Raw genomic sequence first — 20,789 nt, forward strand, 5'->3', positions numbered from 1 at the left:
TACTATCCTCAAGGGAGGGAGGGGGGAGACAGATATGTTTCATCAGTAGGTGTAATGTGTTGTTAAAATTGATTATGTATTTGATTATGGAAAACAACACTCAGGATGTGAAGAAATGACTTCATCAGGACAATCCTCATAAACCCAATCCATATGAACTTGAACATTAAAAAAAAAAACGTGAACCACCATTGAAAATATCCTGGAAGTAAAAATAATTGAATAATTGGCTTTAAAAGACTGTCCAAGCCACAGTGATAGGATTCCAGGTCTGATTCTGTCACTCTAGATCTCTTCGTTTGCCGGTTTCATTGTGTATCTCGACAACCTTAAGATGAATTTCCTAGGTTTTCCTTAAACTATCTCCAAAGTTATTTGTAATTCAGTGAGTAAATGCTCTCCAGGAGACTGCAACCAACACAGACCGAAAAATACATATCAACATTAAAAATAGTGAGTGCAGGCAGGCGTGGTGGTGCACACCTTTAATCCAAGCACTAGGAAGGTAGAGACAGACAGATCTCTGTTAGTTCAAGGCCAGCCTGGTCTACAGGGTGTTCCAGGTCAACCAAGGCTACACAGAATACCTTCTTGTTATTTGAAAGACTATGGGCAGTGTGACAGAAGTAGACGTCAAAATGACATGTTATAGACACAGTTCCAAGAAGAGAGCTTGGCATTCACTTTAAAAAATATTTTTTATTAATTTATTCATATTATATCTCAATGGCTATCCCATCCCTTGTACCCTCCCATTCCTCCCTCCCTTCCATTTTCCCCTTACTCCCCTCCCCTATGACTGTGACTGAGGGGTACTTCCTCCCCCTTTATATGCTCATAGGGTATAAAGTCTCTTCTTGGTAGCCTGATATCCTTCCTCTGAGTGCCACCAGGTCTCCCCATCCAGGAGTCGTGGTCAACTATGGAAGGCTATTTGATGGATATAGCTTTGGTTAGGATCCTCCCAGATTTATATAACTGAAGGTGTGAATAAGGTGAATGAGGTGGAATTAGGAGTTAGGACAGACAACACAGTAAATGTGAACTGAAAGGGTCAATTCCAACCCACTTAAAAAAGAAAAAAATTGCTTGTTTGAACCTTGAAAAGTATTGAGTATGCTGTTTCTGCTTTTACTGTTGATAATTAATGGAGAAATACATATGTTTTATTTAACATATTGAATTAAGGCAGTATAACTAAATCCATATTATTTAGTTAATGTATTCTAACCCATACTACAAAAAGACTTTATGAATCTGTAAAGATTTCTCACAAGGAATATGACATAGTAAAAAAATTAATCTCATGAATAAAAATGCATGTAAACCTTAAACGACTGCTATAAAACTCCATAATATGAAAAAAGTCAAAGTTTTAGTAGAAGAATTTAAAACATAAAAAAGGTCAAAGAAAACACATTCTCAAAATATCTTTTTCCTAGTTTATGTTTCCAATGCATTTAAATAAATGCATTAACTGTTCATTTCCCCTAGCATCTCAGGTAGTAAAATAATTAATGTTCATTTTATTAATCAAGGGAAAGTTGAAGGGGTCCTCAAAATCACAAAACAACTCCCATAATAGTAATAGGTCAGATGTTTGTTTGCTTCATCCTCTCATCCATCCTCTCATTCGCTTCTGTCTGTATGCTGTATATGTCCTCTCACACGGTGGTAAGGTTGAACTGGATACCCTCCATTGAGGAGGGGTGCAAAGAGACAAATGGAATGAGCTAAGTGCATGCCTAACTATAGAGAGTAGGCTGAAACGCATGTGTTAGTACTTTGTAAGATGGGGCATGCAGAAGCTGAAGCCATCTTAGAATGTGTGCATCCCAACTTCTCTGACAGCACACAAGTACCGAAAAGATTGCTCTCCTTGATGGTGGACTGTGGTGTTGAAATATAAGCCAAATAAACACTTTCCTCCTCCAGCTGCTTTTGGTTATGGTGTTTATTGCAGCAACAGAGAGAAAACTGGTCTTGAATTTGCAATTCTCCGGCCTCTATTTGGATGTGCTATCATACTATTTAGAAAAGTATTTCCAATTTTTTTTCCATTGATAGCTTTTCTGTTATCAAATCCATATAACCCCCCCCCCCATCTGCTTTCCAGGAGAGGGCTAGAAATCCTGGATACTGGTTTGCCTCCTTTGAAGGAAGTAAATTTGTATTATCATTACATGTGACATCTTGACTGGTCTGTCTAGTCAAAATGTAATAAGGCATTCAGTTCATGGTATCCACTGCTTTTCTGCTAGTGAATTATACAAAAGCATGTGCTTTAATAAATGCTCTGTCACCTTGACAGCTTCCTTACACCTGAAGTCAACTGAAGCTCAGAGCTTGCCACGCCAGCCCTTACCAAGGCCAGTGGAAGATAAGGTGGGACAAGAAGGGACAGCAGAACAGTGGTTAGGAAAATGCCTTTTACATATGCTGCGGCTCAGGGCAGAAGCTGGCCCTAAGAAAGACATGAACAAGGCTTGTCTTCATTATAGATTTGGGGACACAGGCTAAACAGATAATAAAATAATGAGTCAAGGGTGAATGTAGGCCCCCAAGGCAAGGGGAATTTAGAAATTTAACAGTAAGATAAGTAATTGAGGGGAATAAGACAAAGTAAAAGTTACCTTCCAAAGAAAAATACCATGGTTTCAGCAGTGGACAGACAAGAATGTTAGCAGTGGACAGACAAGGGTAAAAAGCCACCCTCCAACAACACAAAACGATCACTTGAAGTAACTTAGGTCTTCTAGAAGCCTATGGAAGGACAGGAAGCTGTTAGGGGAACAAGTTTGTTTTAGTGTTTTCAGATATTTAGTCAATATTTACTGTGTGCTCTGGCCTGGCAGAGTATTATAGAGTTAAAAATAAACAAACAGTGCCTGTCCCAGAGCTCTCCCAGAGCTTCCTATGTAATGTGTTTGGTACAGCAAGCAGGAATACACCAGGGTCACAGAAGAGGACAAACAGCACATGTAGGCTGTGCAGTAAGGCTCTGGGGAGGCAACCACCTGAATCATGATGGAGGGACATGAAAGGAGTAGAGAAAGATTTTCTAGACAGAAAAACTGAAGGTCAAGCCAGCCAGCATGGCATACAAAAGAGCCATTTATGGCTTGGTACTGCTGGATAGCCAAATGACAATGCATGGGAGAAGTTAGATTTTTCTATTTTGGGTGAGTTAAGTTCTAAAGCTAAAGAACGGTCTTTAAATGTATTGACTTCAGGACATATTTATTTTCCCATTTCATAGTGGTCTTAGCTTAGGATATATTCTAAGTATTGAAAAACTATATTTATGATTTCTCTGAGCTACAGGTACTTTGAAAATTTGACAAACATCCCTTTCCTGTCTTTCCTCTACTCCTTGATTAAGCAAAATAAAAATAAAAGGATTGCACAGTGCCGCTCCAAGCCCTTCGGTATTCTCTAAGGATCTGTGACAATTTGACATTGATTGAGCAGCCTGCAGCCCACGCATACGGTTGTTTAATTAACTAACACTTTGAAGTAATGAGAAGTAGTTTGGCTACTTATGTTCAGAGTGGCAGGGTAGGACCACTTGGAAAGGGTCCAGTATGAATGAATGTCTGCTAAATAGGGGAGACAGGTTACCTGAAGACAGATTCACATGTCAATGCTGAGGAGAACTCAGTCCAATAGGCAGCAGCTGGGATCTAGGAATTATGGTTTCAGACAACAAGAAGACAGAAAATAAAGCCCATGTAATTCATGGAGTTTTTTTCCTTTTGTTTTGTTTTATTTTGTTTTTTTTTTTGTTTTTTTCCTAAAGGGTGTGTGTGACAAAAATTGTAAGTAATATAAGGAAGGACAGATATTTTGGAAACCAAGGCGACATTAAGAAAGCAATCCATATCTTGTAGAACCCCAGTTACTAGTCAAACCCATGGGAAGTGGTCTCATTCTCAAGGAGAAATACATTAAGATCAAAGTATCATCCTGGAGATGAAGCTAACAGAGGTAAGTCAGAGGAATAGAAGATGCTAAGAATGAAAAGGAGCTTCCAGAACTTGGACACCAAGTAGAGACTGGGTTTCAAGAACACCAAAACAGACCAGAAATGACATACAAAGTTCACCCCAGGCTAGCCCAAAGTGGGACCTGGGTGTAGATTTTACAACCTCTTATCTGAAGAGAGACAACCATGAGCCTGCATATGGAGAGGCATAGTCTCAGAAGAAGGGATTTCTTGATGATTGTGATGACCAGCTTCCATCTCTACACTGAATCTACACTGCACACTCAGTCACCTGTCTTGCTCAATCAGAGATGCCTTCTGTGTCCACTGTCCTTGAGCCTTACAATCTAATCACAAATGGAATGACATTAGATTAGTATAGCTGGCTGACTATGAGAATCTGCCTACTAGAGATTACTAGTCCCTTTAAAGTTTCACGGATTTGTCTTTTGTAACTAATTCTAATTTTGATAGTGATCAAACCTGAACTTCAAACAAAGCCAAAAAGTCTTCAGTGAAAAGAAAGGATGATTCTACTTATGGAGATAAACACAGGGAGTTTGCAAAATGAACTAAACATGCATGAAAACTGAGAGTAGCGTGTGAGCTGGGGTGGTAGCCATTAAGATGTAATTACAATAACTGGAGCATAGTGCATAGCCTCTGTAGAGTAGATGCAGGTGTTGCCAGTGTAATTTCCAGTTTTAATAATGGCTGTTCATTATAATATACAGGGTAAAGTTCTTATTTGTAGAGAATGTATTCTGAAGCACTTAGAAAAAAAGGACTATTGTGTCTACTACTGTCTAATGGCTCCTAAATATAAGGGTGTACATAGATGGATGTGTGTGTAGTGAGAGGCACACACATGCACATATATGTTTATATATATGAGACAGATACTAGACATATATGTATGTGGTATATGCATGAAAGAGAATGGAAAAGTAAAAGTGAAAATACATTAATATTGAGCAGTATGTTGTAGGTTATTCTGGAATTTATTTTCATCTCAAAATTCTTTGGTACATCTCAAATTATGTCAAAAATAAAAGTGAAACCATAAGGCACACAGTGTAGTGATAAAGGGTAGAATTATGACTGACTATGAAGCGCCCAAAAGGCTAGGGAAGTTATGTGGATAGACAGTGCTAGAGGGCGTATTGTGGAGAAGCAAGGGACAGTTCACAGGCAAAGCCATTTCTGCTTCACAAGATAGGATGCAGGGATTCAAGTACTCTGTGGTTTCCAGGTAACAATACTCAAGAAGTGGGCTCAACTTCACAGCTGGAACCACTGATTTTATGATCATGGTAATGAGTTACTGATGACATCTCAAAACATAAACTATAATTTTAGGGAGGGTGGGTGACAGAGTAACATGGGCTAAGACTAAAAATCACTGAGCACTTAATAGGTAAGTTGAACAAGTCCTGTTGTTCAAGTATCCAATTAAATTTAATTGTGGCCCAGCTGTTAAAATTTTATTTGTGCAACCAGCCAGAAAAGAATTACATCAGTCCCCAATTAACACAAAAAGGGTGCTGGATGCCAACAGGCAAAGCAGCAGCCTCACCACGCAGATAAATACTCTGAGGGCTACAGGTGCAGAAGACTCCATACAGCCTGGTGTCCAGGTAACACTGTGTCTTTACCAGGGCATTCCTATGATGAGAATGCCACCATGAAAGGTCTCACTCAAAATAAGATGTGTTTTATAAAAAAAAAAAAAAATGCACCATCATCATCAACAACGTCGAGAAGGTCTTATTATGTAACTCAGACTGTCCTGGAACATGCTGTGTAACCCAGGCTGGCCTTGAATGCATTTCCCTGCCTATGCCTGAAGCAGTGCTGGGCTTGCAATTATACATGGCCATGCCTGGATTGCATAGCCTCTTAACAGATGTAGTTATATAGTGTCCAAGCCTGCAACTTGCTGGTGCCAACTCCTCTGCGTTGTGATTCTTCTCAATAATTTTATTCTCTTACTAACTACTATAGCAGAATGGACACTTTGTTAATTCTTGCTTTTTCATGTTCTTGTTCACCAAGTATCTATCTTCTGCCACTAACTACCACGTGAAAGAAATGCCAGTTACACGTTCTGAGCAGGGCCATCACCTGTTTTGCTTTCCCCCTTGCCCTTTTGTCCCGTCAGAGGAACCACACATTATAGCTAATGACTTCTCTGTTAGACAAGTCTGTGTAGCTCCAACCACTAAACCCAAGTCCAGACAAACTCAGACAAGCAAAAAAGAGCCACACCTGACCTGACAGATAAGTGACAAGAAAACAAATGTTTAATAACAGAGCTCAGAATTGTCTCCTTTACAATCTCTCTCTCTCTCTCTCTCTCTCTCTCTCTCTCTCTCTCTCTCTCTCTCCCTCTCTCTCTCCCTCTCTCTCTCCTCTCTCTCTCTCCGCCTCTCTCTCTCTCTCCTCTCTCTCTCTCTCTCTCTCACACACACACACACACACACACACACACATCTTCAACCTTTGTTCACTTCTAAAGACAACTCCTTCTCACCCTGTCCCATTTTCATCCTCCAGAAGCCTGTCTTGAACTTCAGTCTCTCTTCATTTGAGGGCCAGCACTCCCTTGCCTCCTGGTACTGCCATGTGCCCTCTCACCACCCCTGCCATGGCCTACCACTTCCTACTGTATTTCCCTAGGGAGATGAGTCTTGCTTGTACTATGACTCTTAAAGACAAGCACCATGTCAATCTGGGGCAACACTGGTCCCTTCGTGCCTGACCACTGACCAGCTTCCACCATGCAATTTTTGGATGGATTATGCTCCTACCCCTAGTGACTAGCCACAGTGAGGAATCAGCACCAAAACAATGGTCGTGATATGAGAATACTCAGGCAAAAAGAACACTGAGCTATATTATACTGGGTGACTGGGAGCTGTTGATGATGAAGTGAGAGTTTTGGAACAAATGCCAGAATTCTACGCTGCAGGACAACAGACATCAGCAGGGGTCCACTATTAGTGTATATCTCATTCATAGAACCAGGCACAGGTAGACTGTGTGCTGATGGTGGTGCTTCTTGTCTGGTGTGGAGGCAGAAGAATGATTCTTAGCTAGAAAAGGGATGAAAGTGACATAGTAGCTGGCAAAAAAAGAGGCTGTGTCTGCACAGAATTTACAATAAGCTTAAAGAGATTAGCAAAGTATTAATTTATTGGAACAAAATGCAACCTCAAAGACAAATGTATAAAGCATTTTCTTTCAGATTCCTATCAAGTAAAACTTTTAAAGGTCCATCCATGGTTCCTATGGCAATTCATTATGATAAAGGTATCTTTCACATTTTAAGAGACTAAATATTTGCTAAACCTGACAACAAGAGTTAATAACACACCTTGGTGTCATATAAGACTTAAAACTGATATCCTCTTGTATATTCAACCTGTTTGTTTAATCTACCTTCAAGAAAAAAATTTAACATCCAGTTTTACTTGCCTTGGATTTTTTATGTAATCAACTTTTACAACCAAGGCTAATCTTAAGATAGGTACCCTTCCACACCCCTGGCCCATGAGTAATGCATGTTTTTTTAAAATGTGTGTTATAATAATTATTTGCTGAGAACAGCAAATATAGTTTGAAAGCAACCTTATATAGTGAATAACCATATATGTTGAAAACGACATATGAATACTGCTTAATAAACAATGATGTTTACAGTATTGTTTGTTATCTGTTGGGGGTCAGTTGAAGTCAGTGGCTTTGTCCCTTCTAAAACTCTGTCAAACACTTCTGTGAAGTATTCTTCATTCCTTCCCCTTTGATATTTTTCTGTGCTGTTCAATAAAAAAAGAGCAAAGCCTTTTGTTAGGGATACTCAGACCCAGACAGTGGGACAAACATATTCATATGACGACATTCATCTATATAACAGATAGACATAAATAGCTAAAGGTAGTGGGATAGCTGAGTAGAGAGTTCAAATCCCAGCTCACTGGTGGTGAAACGACACCAAGGGGAAGCGCTTTTACTTCTTCTTTTTTTTTTTTTTATGTGACACAGATGCATTATTGGTGACTCTGAGTTTATTATTAATGTGTTCAAACTGATGCATTTTAGAGCCTCACATGAGGAATTTATCATATGTTAGATCTACTTAGTTCCAAGTTTTATAAAAGATCAGAACATTTGAGAAGAGGAAGTGTCAGATCTATCTGTTATTTGGGGCACTGGGAGCCTACAGGAGATCTGGACTCTAGTCTAACATTAGCTTTTCATTAATTTCCATGTCCATTTAACACAATCATAAAATTTTCATGACTCATGTTTTTCTCATCCACAAGCAAGAAAGGGGATCTCTAGTAATATTTTCATCATGCTGATTAAAGCCAATAAGAGTTATTAAGGAAAAAGTTTATGTTATAGAGAAATCACATAGGAGAATATTCATTTCTGTGCTTTAAGTGACAAAAGTGATTTACGAAATGGTTTGTGTTTTGTTGTTCATTGTGTACAAACACATACATGTTGTATATTGCAGGAAACTTCTGTGCAAGTTAGCCTAAGACAAATCATTCGCAGTGGTGGCATCAAGCATGCTGCTATTTTATTCTTGGAATGGTTTTACAATTTACACTCTTTTAGTAAAATACCAAGTTTACATTTTTAAGAGTAAAAATATGTTTTGACATCATTTTCATTTGGACATTAAATTAGTATATACATAATTGTTGCTCAGTATCCATGGAAAATTGGCTCTTGCCTCCTATAGAATATAAGGATGCTCATGTCTCATCCATCTTGTCTATATAATAATGTTGCATTTGCATGTAGCCTGTGTATACCTTCTGTCTGTATACACATCTCTAGATTACTGATAATACCTATTACTATGTGATGCTATGCAAAAAGTTTTTTGTTCTGAAGATAATGATAAGGAAAAAAACATGCATATTTCATATAGATGTGCTTTCTGGGAGGAGAAAATCTAAGTTTATTCTTTGACAATTTCAGACATGTATATAATGAAATTTGGCCATTCCTCTCTATTATCCAGTCTCATCCATCTCATTCTCCCACAGAACAACTTCTTCCCAACATGTCTCCCTTCTGATTTTGTGACTAGAGAGTAGAATCTATGGTTAAAAAAGATGGGAGTCCCCCTCATACACAGTCATAGGGGAGGGGAAAATGGGAGGGAGGGAGGAAGGAATGGGATGATACAAGGGATGGGATAACAATTTAGATGTAATATGAATAAATTAATAAAATATATTAAAATATAAGAGTTTAGGAGGCAGTTTGACAACAATTTTTCTTAGCAAAACAACATTAGTAGGTTCTGGGGGCATGTCATTTCACTACGGGTTGGTTGAATCCACCCTGAATGCAGGACCCCCAGGTATGTACTGCAGTGTCCTAACCACTATAAGGTCACAGCAGAACCTGGAGATGGAGGGATAACATCTCATATCTGTTCACCAAAATTAAAATGATAGTTAGTTATTAATGATTATATTGGAACTTTGTAATGACAGAATGAGCTATAAAGTATGCAAATAGCCTTGGGAACCCAGAGGGAAGCAGATTGGTTAAGTTTAGATCTTCACCTCCCCCTTCTCTCCTCTAAATCCAATCCCCAGTGCTCTGTAGCAGACCACCTCCATCAGCTCCCCTCCCCTCCCACTCCCATCCCTAAGACCATCGCCAGTGGATCACACAGCTCTTCCCCTCCAAATTTCTTTCCCCTCACTCATTACTTTATCCCAATCCCCTACTCCAGCAGGCACTCCCTGGGAACCCACAGGCTCCTCTGGCCAAGGAAGCAGGTAGGCTAATGCAGATCTTCACCTCTCCCTCTAATTCCCTGTCTCACTCACAGCTCTGTGGCAGATTGGCAGCAGCAACCTCCCCTTCCTCTCTGCTACCATACCCAGTGGATTACAGTAATGTGGAGACCTCATCCAAACTTCCTTCTCCTCTGTGGTGATTTGCATAAGAATGGCCCCCACAGGATCATATATTTAGTCAACAGGGAGTGGCACAAATTAAGATTAGCCTTGGTGGAGTAGGTATGGCCTTGTAGGAGGAAGTGTGTCACTGGGGGTGGGCTTTGGCTATCAAAAGCCTGGGTATCTCTCTTCCTGATGCCCATGGACCTAGATGTAGAACTCTTAGATACCTCTCCAGCACCCTGTCTGCCTACCATGATGATAATGGACTATGTCTCTGAAACTGTAAACAAGCCCCAATTAGATGTTTTGACTTGCCGAGGTCATGGTGTCTCTTCACAGCAATAGATCAGTGACTCACACTCACATCTTTGTCCCAGCACCCAACTTCAGCAGTCATTCCCTGGGCACCTTCCCTGCAGACCCCTTGGGACAGAGAAGCTGGTAAGCTACCTGCAGATCTTCACTTCTTCTCCTCCTCCGCATCCAACCCCTTCATCTTATGCCCTGCTCTGTAGCATACTACCTGTTGTTGCTTCTTCCCACTCTCTGGCCCCGGTCCCAGGGGGCTAAGCAGATCCTAATGGAACACGCTGTTTTCCTCTCCTGCCTTCCAACTCATCCCCATTTCTAAGTGTCAGCTCCCAATGCCTAGAAAACCATTTTACCTGGAAACCCCACTAAACATACCTATCAGGATCCCAGAAGGATTTTCTGCTAGGTACATGCAGCTACCACACTCTCCTAAGAACCACAGAGAGGAACAGAAACCAAGGAACAAGTCATCCCCTCAATAAAGATAAGACCAGATATCAGCACCTGGAATTACAATCTTCCTGAACACAGATGCCTAGACACCAGAATAAAAACACAGTTAGTAACATTCAAGACAATATATCTCCACTAGAGCCCAGCAGTTCTACCATAGTAAGCCCTGAGTATGACAACAAAGGTCAAGCACAAGACAAAGACCTTAAAATGACCTTTATGACTAAGATAGATGTCCTTAAAGAGGAAATTAATATATCCCTTTAAAAAAAACAGGAAAACAAAACAAATAAAGGAAACTAATAAATCTGTGTAAAACCTAAAAATGGAAACAGAATCAGGGTAAAATGATGGGAAAAGTTATTCCAAACAAACAGAATTAAGGAACAAGCTGGTATAGACATTTTAATATCTGACAAAATAGTCTTCAAACCAAACTAATCAGAAGAGAGAGGGAGGACACTATATACACATCAGAGAAAAAAAATCCACCAAGAGTATGATGCAATTCTTTATAAACCAGACACAAGGCCATACAAGTTCATAAAAGAAATTCTACCATAGCATAAATCATATATGGACCCCCCACACACACACACATAGTGGGTGATTTCAATACCCAACTCTCACCAATGGTCATCCAGACAAAAACTAAACAGAGAAATGCTGTAGCTAACTGACATTATAAACCATGTGGACCTAACAGATATTTACAGAATATCTCACTCAAACACAAGAGAATATATCTTCTTCTCAGTACCTCATGAAACTGTTTTGAAAATCAACCATATATTCATGTTGTAACCTGCTTAAACTCTATAACCCCTCCATTGAGAACTGCTTTAGTTCTTAGCACAACTGGAGCTTCTCTGCTAACAACTGCTTTAATCTTTAGTATAACAGAAGCCATTTTGTTTTTAAGTCTCCATTTTGATCATACGGTGAAATTAAGTTCAAGTTCTCAGGCTCTGCCTGCCTGGGAACTTGAGTAGTCTTTTACTTACAATTAAATACTTATTGAATGTGCTTGAATTAATAGCATATGTTCTACTTAAGCAACCCACAATGTACTGCTGTGTTCCTTTCTCCCAGAAGGATGAGTAACTGGAAAGTCTCTACTACATGATCAATCAAATTAAAGATCAGTTAGAAATGCTTTGTTTAGCCAGTCAAAATGATGTAATGCTGCCCTTCCTTTCATCCTACACCTGATTACCTGGTTGTTACCTAGTTATGGTTTTTCTTATTTAAAAAAAAAAAAAAAAAGCTGCCTTAGAAACAAACCAGCATCACAATTTGGCTTCCAAGTCCACTCTGTGTTCCTGATTGGTCAGTCTTTGTTCACCACAATACTCAAACATAAAGCAAGTCTCAGCAGACACAAGAAAATTTAAATAACTCCATGCATCTTTTAAAGCCCAATAAATTAAAGCTGGGTAGTAGCAGTAGAGAAACAACAGAAAGCTTAAAATTCATGAAAACCGAACAGCTCATTACTGAGTTTTAAAATGTATAAAGGAAGAAATCAAAGACTTCCCAGAACTGAATGAAAAGGGATGCAGCACAACATGCCCAGATATATGAAACACAATGAAAGTGGTTCTAAGAGACACAAGTTCATAACACTAAGTGCCTACATTTAAAAAAAAAAAAAAAAAAAAAGGAGAGATCTCATCCTAGTAACTTAAAAGTACTCCTGAAACACTCCAAAAGAGTGGATGGCTATATGTGTGTGGATTCTAGGTGAGAAAAATATAGGAGATAGGGGAAAAGATGGATCCAGAGCGTCCTAGAAACCTACAAGAAGAACACTATGATGGTTGGATCTGAGCCCAGGGGTTCTGCTCGATCTACGGCACCAACCAAGGACAATATGTGCAGTCATCATCAAACCCCTACCCAAATCTAGCCAAGGGACAGAACGTTCTCTACACTTAAGTGGAGACTGGGGACTGACTTTCACACAATCTCTGGTGCCTGATATTTGGCCATGTCCCCTTGTTGGGGAGGCCCAGTGGCACTCGGAGGAAGGATAGCAGACTACTAAGAAGAGACTTGATACCCTAGCATCATATTCAGGGGGAGGAGGTCCCCCTCAGTCACAGTCATAGGGAAGGGGAATGGGGTGAAAGTGGGAGGGAGGGAGGAATGAGAGGATGCACGAGATGGGATAGAAAATGAGATGCAATATGAATTATTTTATTTTTCTTTCTTTTTTTTTTTTTTAAACAGAATTAATCCACTTTATTTTTTCTTGTAAAAACCCTTATGTGGTAGCCACAGCTGGAGCCTGGGTCCTCTGAAGAGACACTATGGTGTGGGTTTTCACAAGATGATCAGTGAATTCCTGATAAGGAGACTTGGCGAACACAGTTTCTTTCCAGAGATCGGGTGTCAGGTAGCTGTAGGTCTTGGAAATCGCATCAAAAGTGGCCTTGGCAAAGTTGCCCAGGGTGGCAGTACAGCCCCTGGATGATGTGTAGCAGTCATCAATACCGGCCATCATCAGTAGCTTCTTGGACACAGGAGCTGAGACAATGCCAGTGCCTCTGGGGGCAGGGATGAGACGCACCAAAACAGAGCCACAGCAGCCTGTCACCTTGCATGGAACAGTGTGTGGCTTGCCAATCTTGTTCCCCCAGTAGCCTCTCCGCACAGGGATGATGGAAAGCTTGGCCAAGATGATGGCCCCTCGGATAGCAGTGGCTACCTCCTTGGAACACTTAACACCAAGGTCAACGTGACCATTGTAGTCCCCAATAGCGACAAAAGCCTTGAACCTGGTCCGCTGACCAGCCCGTGTCTGCTTCTGCACTGGCATGATCTTGAGAACCTCATCCTTTAGGGATGCGCCCAGAAAAAAGTCAATAATCTCGGATTCCTTAATGGCCAGGGAGAACAAATAAATCTCCTCCAAGGACTTGATCTTCATATCCTTAACCAGGCGGCCCAGCTTGGTGACGGGGATTCACTCCTTGTCTTCGGCTTTCCCTCCACGAGCCCCTCGGCCTCGACCACGGCCACGGCCTTGGCCATGACCGCGGCCCCTAAGACCGCTACCGAATCCTCCGCCGAAGCCGCCTCGCCCTCCTAACCCTGGGCCGCCCGGGTCCTCCGGGCCCTCCCGCTGCACCGGCGTCATCCGCCATTTGGTGTTTTCCAGAGGAAGAAGAAGCAATTATTTTATTTTTCAATAAAAATGTGTTTTTTAAAAAAAAGAGTCAATGGCAAGAAATAACCAGACTCAGGGCAAAAATTAACAAAATAGAAAGAAACAGAGACTATACAAAGAATCATAGAAACAAAAGTTGGTTCTCTAAGAAAAGTAATAAGACTGACAAACCCTTATCCAAATTAACTAAAAGCCACAGAGAAGATCCAAATCAATAAAGTTATAAATGAAAAGCAAGGGGGTCAGGAGAGTATAACAACAGTCACCAAAGTCACATACTTTAAAAACCTGTACTCTACAAATTGGAAAATCTAAAGAATATGGATAATTTTTCTAAAGTCAAACCAAGATCAGAGATCAACATCCCAGAGATGATCAATGTAATCCACCATACATAAAAACAAACTGCACGACAAAACAGCATTATGATCTCATTAAATGCAAAAAGGAAGAAGAAAAAGAAGAAGAAGAAGAAGAAGAAGAAGAAGAAGAAGAAGAAGAAGAAGAAGAAGAAAAAGAAGAAGAAGAAGAAGAAGAAGAAGAAGAAGAAGAAGAAGAAGAAGAAGAAGAAGTCGTCTTTGATAAAATCCAACACCCTTTAATGATAAAAATCCTGGAGAAATTAGGGATACAAGGGATATACTGATAAAGGTAGTTTACAGCAAGCCCATTGTCAGTATCAATTTAAATGGGGAGAAACTCAAAGCAATTCCACTAAAATTAGGACCAAGATAAGGTTGTTCACTCTCTCCATACCTATTCAATGCAATACTCGAACTCTTAGCTAGAGCAATAAGACAACTAATGGAGATCAAGGAGATACAAATTGGAAAGGAAGAAGTCAAAGTATCTTTATTTGCAGATGATATGATAATATACATAAGTAACCCTATAAATTCCACCAGGAAACTCCTACAGCTTGTAAACACTTTCAGCAAAGTAGCTAAATACAAATTTAATTCACAAAAATCAGTAGTCCTCCTATATACAAGTAACAAATGGACTGAGAAAGAATTCAGGGAAACAACACTTTTACAATAGCCTTAAAAATGTAAAATATCTTGGGGTAACTCTAGCCAAGCAAATGAAAGACATTTTAAAAAAAAAGAAATTGGGGAAAATATCAGAAGATGAAAATATCTCCCATGGATCGGTAGGATTGCTACAAGCAATCTACAGATTCAACACACTCTCCATCAAAATTTAAATGCAGTTCTTCACAGATCTTGAAGGGACAATTTTTAGCTCCATTTGGGAACACAGAAAGGCTAGGATAGATAAAAATAATCCTGAATAATAAAAGATCTACTGGACATATCACCATCCTTGATTTCAAGTTGTACTACAGAACTATAGTAAGAGGGTATATGCTTGTAGGGCAAATCCAGAAAAGATTAGTATTCTATGGATTGAGGAGCCTCGAATACCAAATGGAAGATTATCTCTCACAACAGTGCACATTTCTTTCTTCCTTCCTTCCTTTTTTTTTTTTTTTTTTTCTTTAAAAAAGACAAAAGGTGGGGAGAGGTGAGGTTTTGAAAGAAAAAGGAAAAATACGGTGGTCGCGTGCTGATAAAGAGTTCAAACTATCCTATCTTCTGGATCTACAACTCCTTCTCCCGCTGATCTGCTTTAGATCCTTCCACACTGTGAATACTTACGATACTAGTATCTTTAAAAGTTACAGAACCAGTTGGCAAGGTCTGCATTTCTCTACAATGCACCCTAGACTTCAAGGAATGGCAAAGAAGAAATTTATCATCCACTGCTGCAGTTAAAAAACAAAAAGAAAAAAAACAGAAGTAGATATTATAGCTGACGCCATATAATACTTTTATTATAGAAGTTTTGTCTTTTAAAATTCCATTCCCTTATCATTACATGGATAAGAGTAGATTGGCAACAAAGTTTTTTGAATGAGATCAGGAAAACCTGAAGGCTTTTCGGAAACATGGGATGAACTGGTATCACTTTCTTGGGACAAACTGGTATCACTTCCTCCGGAAATTAAATTTTCATGTGACTTCTAGAATTGCAGTAACAATCCACTAGTCAGAGTTAAGACAATAAGAGTGACAATAAGGAAGATGGACCAAAATCAGAGCTTCATTAGCCTTGCTGGGCCACCGTACCAACACGCATGAAGTCTACACCACCTGTGAAGTGTTGTAGTGATGGACGTTGGTACACTTCCTTATTACTTTAGCCACCATGAGGAGGCAGAAGAGGCAAAGAGACTGGAGTACAAGGAGAGCAACCCCAAGGCATTCCTTTCTAAAAGAGCAAAGAAAGATCCCTGGATCCTGGACAGAGCTGGGGTGAGTTAGGTAGACTGCATCTCAGCCCCTTACATCCTACGGCTTACAACCAAAGCCAAACTGAAAGAGAGCGTTTTCCTAGGGGATTTAGTTTGCTCACTCAATGTACCAGAGGTACAAATAACTCAGACGATATACTCAAACATATCAAGATGTAGTTAATTTTCTATAAGCCTCCAGTCTCAATAAGTACCAGGGAAACTTGCTAATTAGCTTCCTAATTAACGTTTCTGTCTCTTAGGATTTACCCAATCTCTTTTTGGTTAAGTAATCAGATTGTTCAGTGTTCAATTTCTTCTTGGGACTAGTATAAATGGTGCATTTTGGATGACTTACTGTCTCTTCATAAATTCTCAACTTTCCAGGGTGCTGACCTGTCCTGCTTTGTTTCCTAATGGATGCAGCAGGCATCTTATAGAGGTCCTAGTGTGGATATCCTAGGGGACTTCCTGGTCCTTGTGAGATGAGTGTGTGTGTGTGTGTGTGTGTGTGTGTGTGTGTGTGTGTGTGTGTGTGTTTAACTGCAGCCTCTTGTGGTAATTACTATGGTATGGCCAATTCCATATTGGTCTCTTGTGTCATGCTCAAGAGCTTACCCCTGGAGTCTAGGTCACAGCCACTCATACCTTCATGAAGCCTCTTCACCCTGCTGGTGCCCTAGCTCTCCCAGAACTTTCCTGTGGGTCTGTAATGGTCCAGGATACTTCCCTGTGGGATTGTAATGGTCCAGGATTAATGAAGTAAGGGTCCAGGATTAGAGTTACAATGCCAGATACTTCATATGAGGACAGCAGGCATGGTCTCACTCCCCTCTCCCAACCTGGCACCAGAAAGCAAGATGTCAGCTGCCCCACTAGCAACCCCAGTAAGAATTTACTACCCTGACTGTTAATCAGGCCTCACCCCTTGTTTGACCTTATAAGTTTCCCCTCTTGGACCCCCCAGCCCCCGAATATGCAGATGAAGTATTATTCAACACCCCTGTTCTGGCCAATTATACATGGCTATACAAACCTCGCCCCCCCCCCCCGAGACCCTGCCCACCTCCCCAGGGGCATAAAGACCACACACACCACAATAAACGGAACCAGTTCTCTGAAGCTGTTCCTAGGTGTCTGTATTCTTTGCCCGTACATTCACTGCCGACCAAGGCCCTGCTAAGCTCCCTTCCCTCCGGCCCAATATTTGTGTTCAATGGGCTGGATATCACACTTGAGAGCTGCACTTCCTGTCTCTTCAGCAGGGTGCATGGGTATCTATTCAGACAAGGTACTCCCAAGAGCAACTAAAGAGCACTGCTCTGTCCATCCAGGTTCCTCTGCTTTCACTCTGGCCATGACAGGCATGGAGCAAAGAGAGCTCCAGTGTTCCCAGAAAGCCTGCAGCATCCCTCATCTTTCCCAGGATACTGCTCAAAGCCCCAGAACTGTAGCACTGCATTTCCTATGTTCCCATTCACTGAAGGCAGAGTCCTCAAAAGGAGAGAAGATGGAAGCTCTAGTTTAGGGAACCTATCTTCCATTCTCTCCTCCTCACAAAACTGAAGATGTTGAAAAGTTTGGACTTCCCACCTCTCTTTTCAACTCTGAAAGGTCAAGAGCACCAGGACTTGATCTGTTAAAGAAGGGGGCTTTGAAACTTAAGACGCTGTCCCATAAAGATTGTCTTTTAAGACTTCTGAGCTTACTAAATCGGTTAAATAACCTTTTTCTATGCAATATAACATTTTCTTGTATGCTAACAAGGCCACTGACTGTAGAGAAAATTACAGAGTTAGTTATATCTATTGATAACACATCTATATCATATCTAGTACTTATAATTATTTGTGTGTTTATATATATATATTAGTCACACTACAAAAATAGCATTACAAGAGTAGTCAGAATGAAACTAGGGAATGAATGGAAACTTGGGGTTTGCCACTGTCCACCCAGTAAGACAGGGAACATTACTTATTCTCTCTCATCCTCAGCAGGCTGTTGCTAAGATAAAAGACCTGTGGGTGATCTGCTCGTTTGCTGTTATATGAGTGAATTGCATTTAAAATGCTCTAAGATAATCACTGAATGAATACTAGATGAAAGGAGGTCTGAAACCCTATCTAATTATCTCCTGGCATGGTTCCAATAAAATACCTGATCTTCTGCAATAACTCCAATAATTGGTTACAGTAGTCAACCAATATTCAGACCGTTCCTCAGTGCCAGATGAACGTCAGAGCCTGTGTCCTCTCCAGGACATGTGAGGGCAAACACATTAGCCAGACTGAAATAGGATTTGGAATGAGGTGGCTTTGAGGGTAGATTGTTATCAGTTGGAATCTGAAAAACAAGATCCATTACCTTAAGCTGAATACAGGAAACTAGCAATTATTTTCTAATGAAGAAAATATTGACTATCTGGAGAACAGATGCTTGCACTCACTGAATGTACCTCTGCCTAAAGATTGAAAAATGATTGTCCAGTTATGCTGAATTATCATTATAATATTGCTTATTGAACATGTCATGACAACAGGGGGAACCAGACAATCTTAATTTGAACAGATATTGAAATGGATGAGTCTTAGCCACTTTCTAAGGATATAGGTGATCCTCAGTCAGGAGGTTCTGTGCCTATGGTGAAGCATGTTTGAGGGACAAGAGCTAGACAGATCACTAGAAGGCAGAAAAATAAGGAAGGAAAGTGATCACAGAGAGATAATGAAAATTATGAACTTTCAGCTTCTTCCTTCCCCTCCTGACCTGAGACAAAAACCTGGAAGGCTGTTTCTCTCACCAGTGTCACTGTCTTTTGGCTGACCACTGCAGGCTGGTCAGATATGTTCAAGGCTGCAGGTCCTATTAACTGAAAGCTATACGCCTACAATCTCCCCTTTTTTCTTTTTTTTAAGTTCATCAACCAAAAATGAGGAGAAGGAGAATCTATCCCAGGCCCAAAACATGTAAAATCCTCAAATCTACAGAGGGAAATAAATAGCTTGTCACATCTCTGCTCTGTATGGGAGTTCTCTCTCTCTCTCTCTCTCTCTCTCTCTCTCTCTCTCTCTTTCTCTCTCTCTCTCTCCCTCCCCCTCCCACTTACTCTCTGTCCCTCACTCCCTCTCCGCCTCTCTCTCTTTGTATATGTGTATGTATTTGTGCATGTGTGTGTGCACACGTGTGTGTGTGTGTGTGTGTCTGCGCGCGCATGCGTTTTCACCTTTAATAAATCACGTTCCCTTTTGCTGCCAGCTGTGTCTGAGATTTTGTTTTCTTCCATGTTAACTGGCAGAGAAAATTAACCCAAACAAGACCCCTAGATAGTTATAACACTTTCTATCCCTGACATTTTAGAGACACACTGCTGAATCTAAGGGTTGTTGTTGTTGTTGTTATGGTTGTTGTTGTTGTTCCTTTGATTATATTGAGAAACTTCTTAAAGCTTTTTTGATTATTTCTTTGTTGAATCAGCAGAGCTAGGTAAGCCCAAATATTCAAAATACAAATATGCCCCCAGAGACAACCAACCAATAATAGCACCACAGAGATTCTGCCACACTCTTATAATTTGATCACTGTTGCCTGGTCTTCTTTAAGTTCAGCCTTCCTAGACAGAGAAAGTCCTAATAGCGGAGAAAAAAGCAGAGTTGTTCACAGAGCACATATAGCTCAGTACCTACCGTGGCAGAATAAGTTGTACCAAGCACAGCAGAGAAGTTCCAACACCAGTAGTGTAGTCCACAGCATACAATAGTAGCTACTTTTAAAGTTTGCTTTGCTTATGTTTCCTTACAAATGAAATTTCCATACAATGTTCATGCATAAAAAGAATTAATATTTAAATTTTCTTTCTTCCAAAAAGATATCTGAGGATTAGGTAATTTCTATCAAAATTCCAATGACTATAGAGACTTAAGAAAAATAATCCTAAATATTTTTTTAGAAAACTAGGGATGACAGTTAATAACCAAAATAATCTTGAACAAGAGAAAAGCGGTAGGCATCATTTTTAATTTAAATACGTTATAAAATTAAGGTAGCCAGAAAGTATGATTTTTCATAAAAGCTAACACACAAATCTGAGGAAACAATGTAAAGAGCCCAAAACACACCCATGCACTTACAGTCCCGTTGCTGTGAGATCGTCCCCAGGGGAGATGTAAACGCTGTCTAAATTCTCACTGTAAAGGATAAAAGTATGCATTCAAAGTTCAGCCTGGGAACCAAAAACCACTGAGCTTATTCCGAGAGCATGGGTGAAGAAAGGTTGCTTATAGGAACGCAGGTAACCCCAAAGCAGCTATGTCTGGAAAGTCTTCACCCAGCCATACAGTTGGAGCCTCATACTTAAGCTTCTCCCACCTGCATACTTTAGCACCACATGAGGCTCTGAGACAACATGAATTCAGTGTGTAACTGCATACATATAGCTGGGTTGAGCTGCTAGGATCTCAGGTGAGTCTAGTGCCCCTCCCTACTCCTCTATCTGTGGCAGAGAACCAACTGTTCGCAGGCCAGATCTGGATATCTTCTTGTACATGGCTATAGGTAATATGATAAAGACAGAGGATGGTTTGTTATGAAATGGTGCTCTACAATGTTAATCATCTTTAATGAAGGCCGAACACA

The 20,789-nt window shown here is 40.3% G+C and overlaps 1 pseudogene; it reads right to left on the reverse strand.

Moving 5' to 3' along the window:
- Positions 1-12,952: 12,952 nt before the first annotated feature.
- On the reverse strand, positions 12,953-13,835 carry LOC127188600 (40S ribosomal protein S2-like; annotated as a pseudogene).
- Between the last annotated feature and the right edge of the window lie 6,954 nt (positions 13,836-20,789).

This window comes from Acomys russatus, chromosome 4 (genome assembly GCF_903995435.1).
Source record: "Acomys russatus chromosome 4, mAcoRus1.1, whole genome shotgun sequence".
NCBI lineage: Eukaryota > Metazoa > Chordata > Mammalia > Rodentia > Muridae > Acomys > Acomys russatus.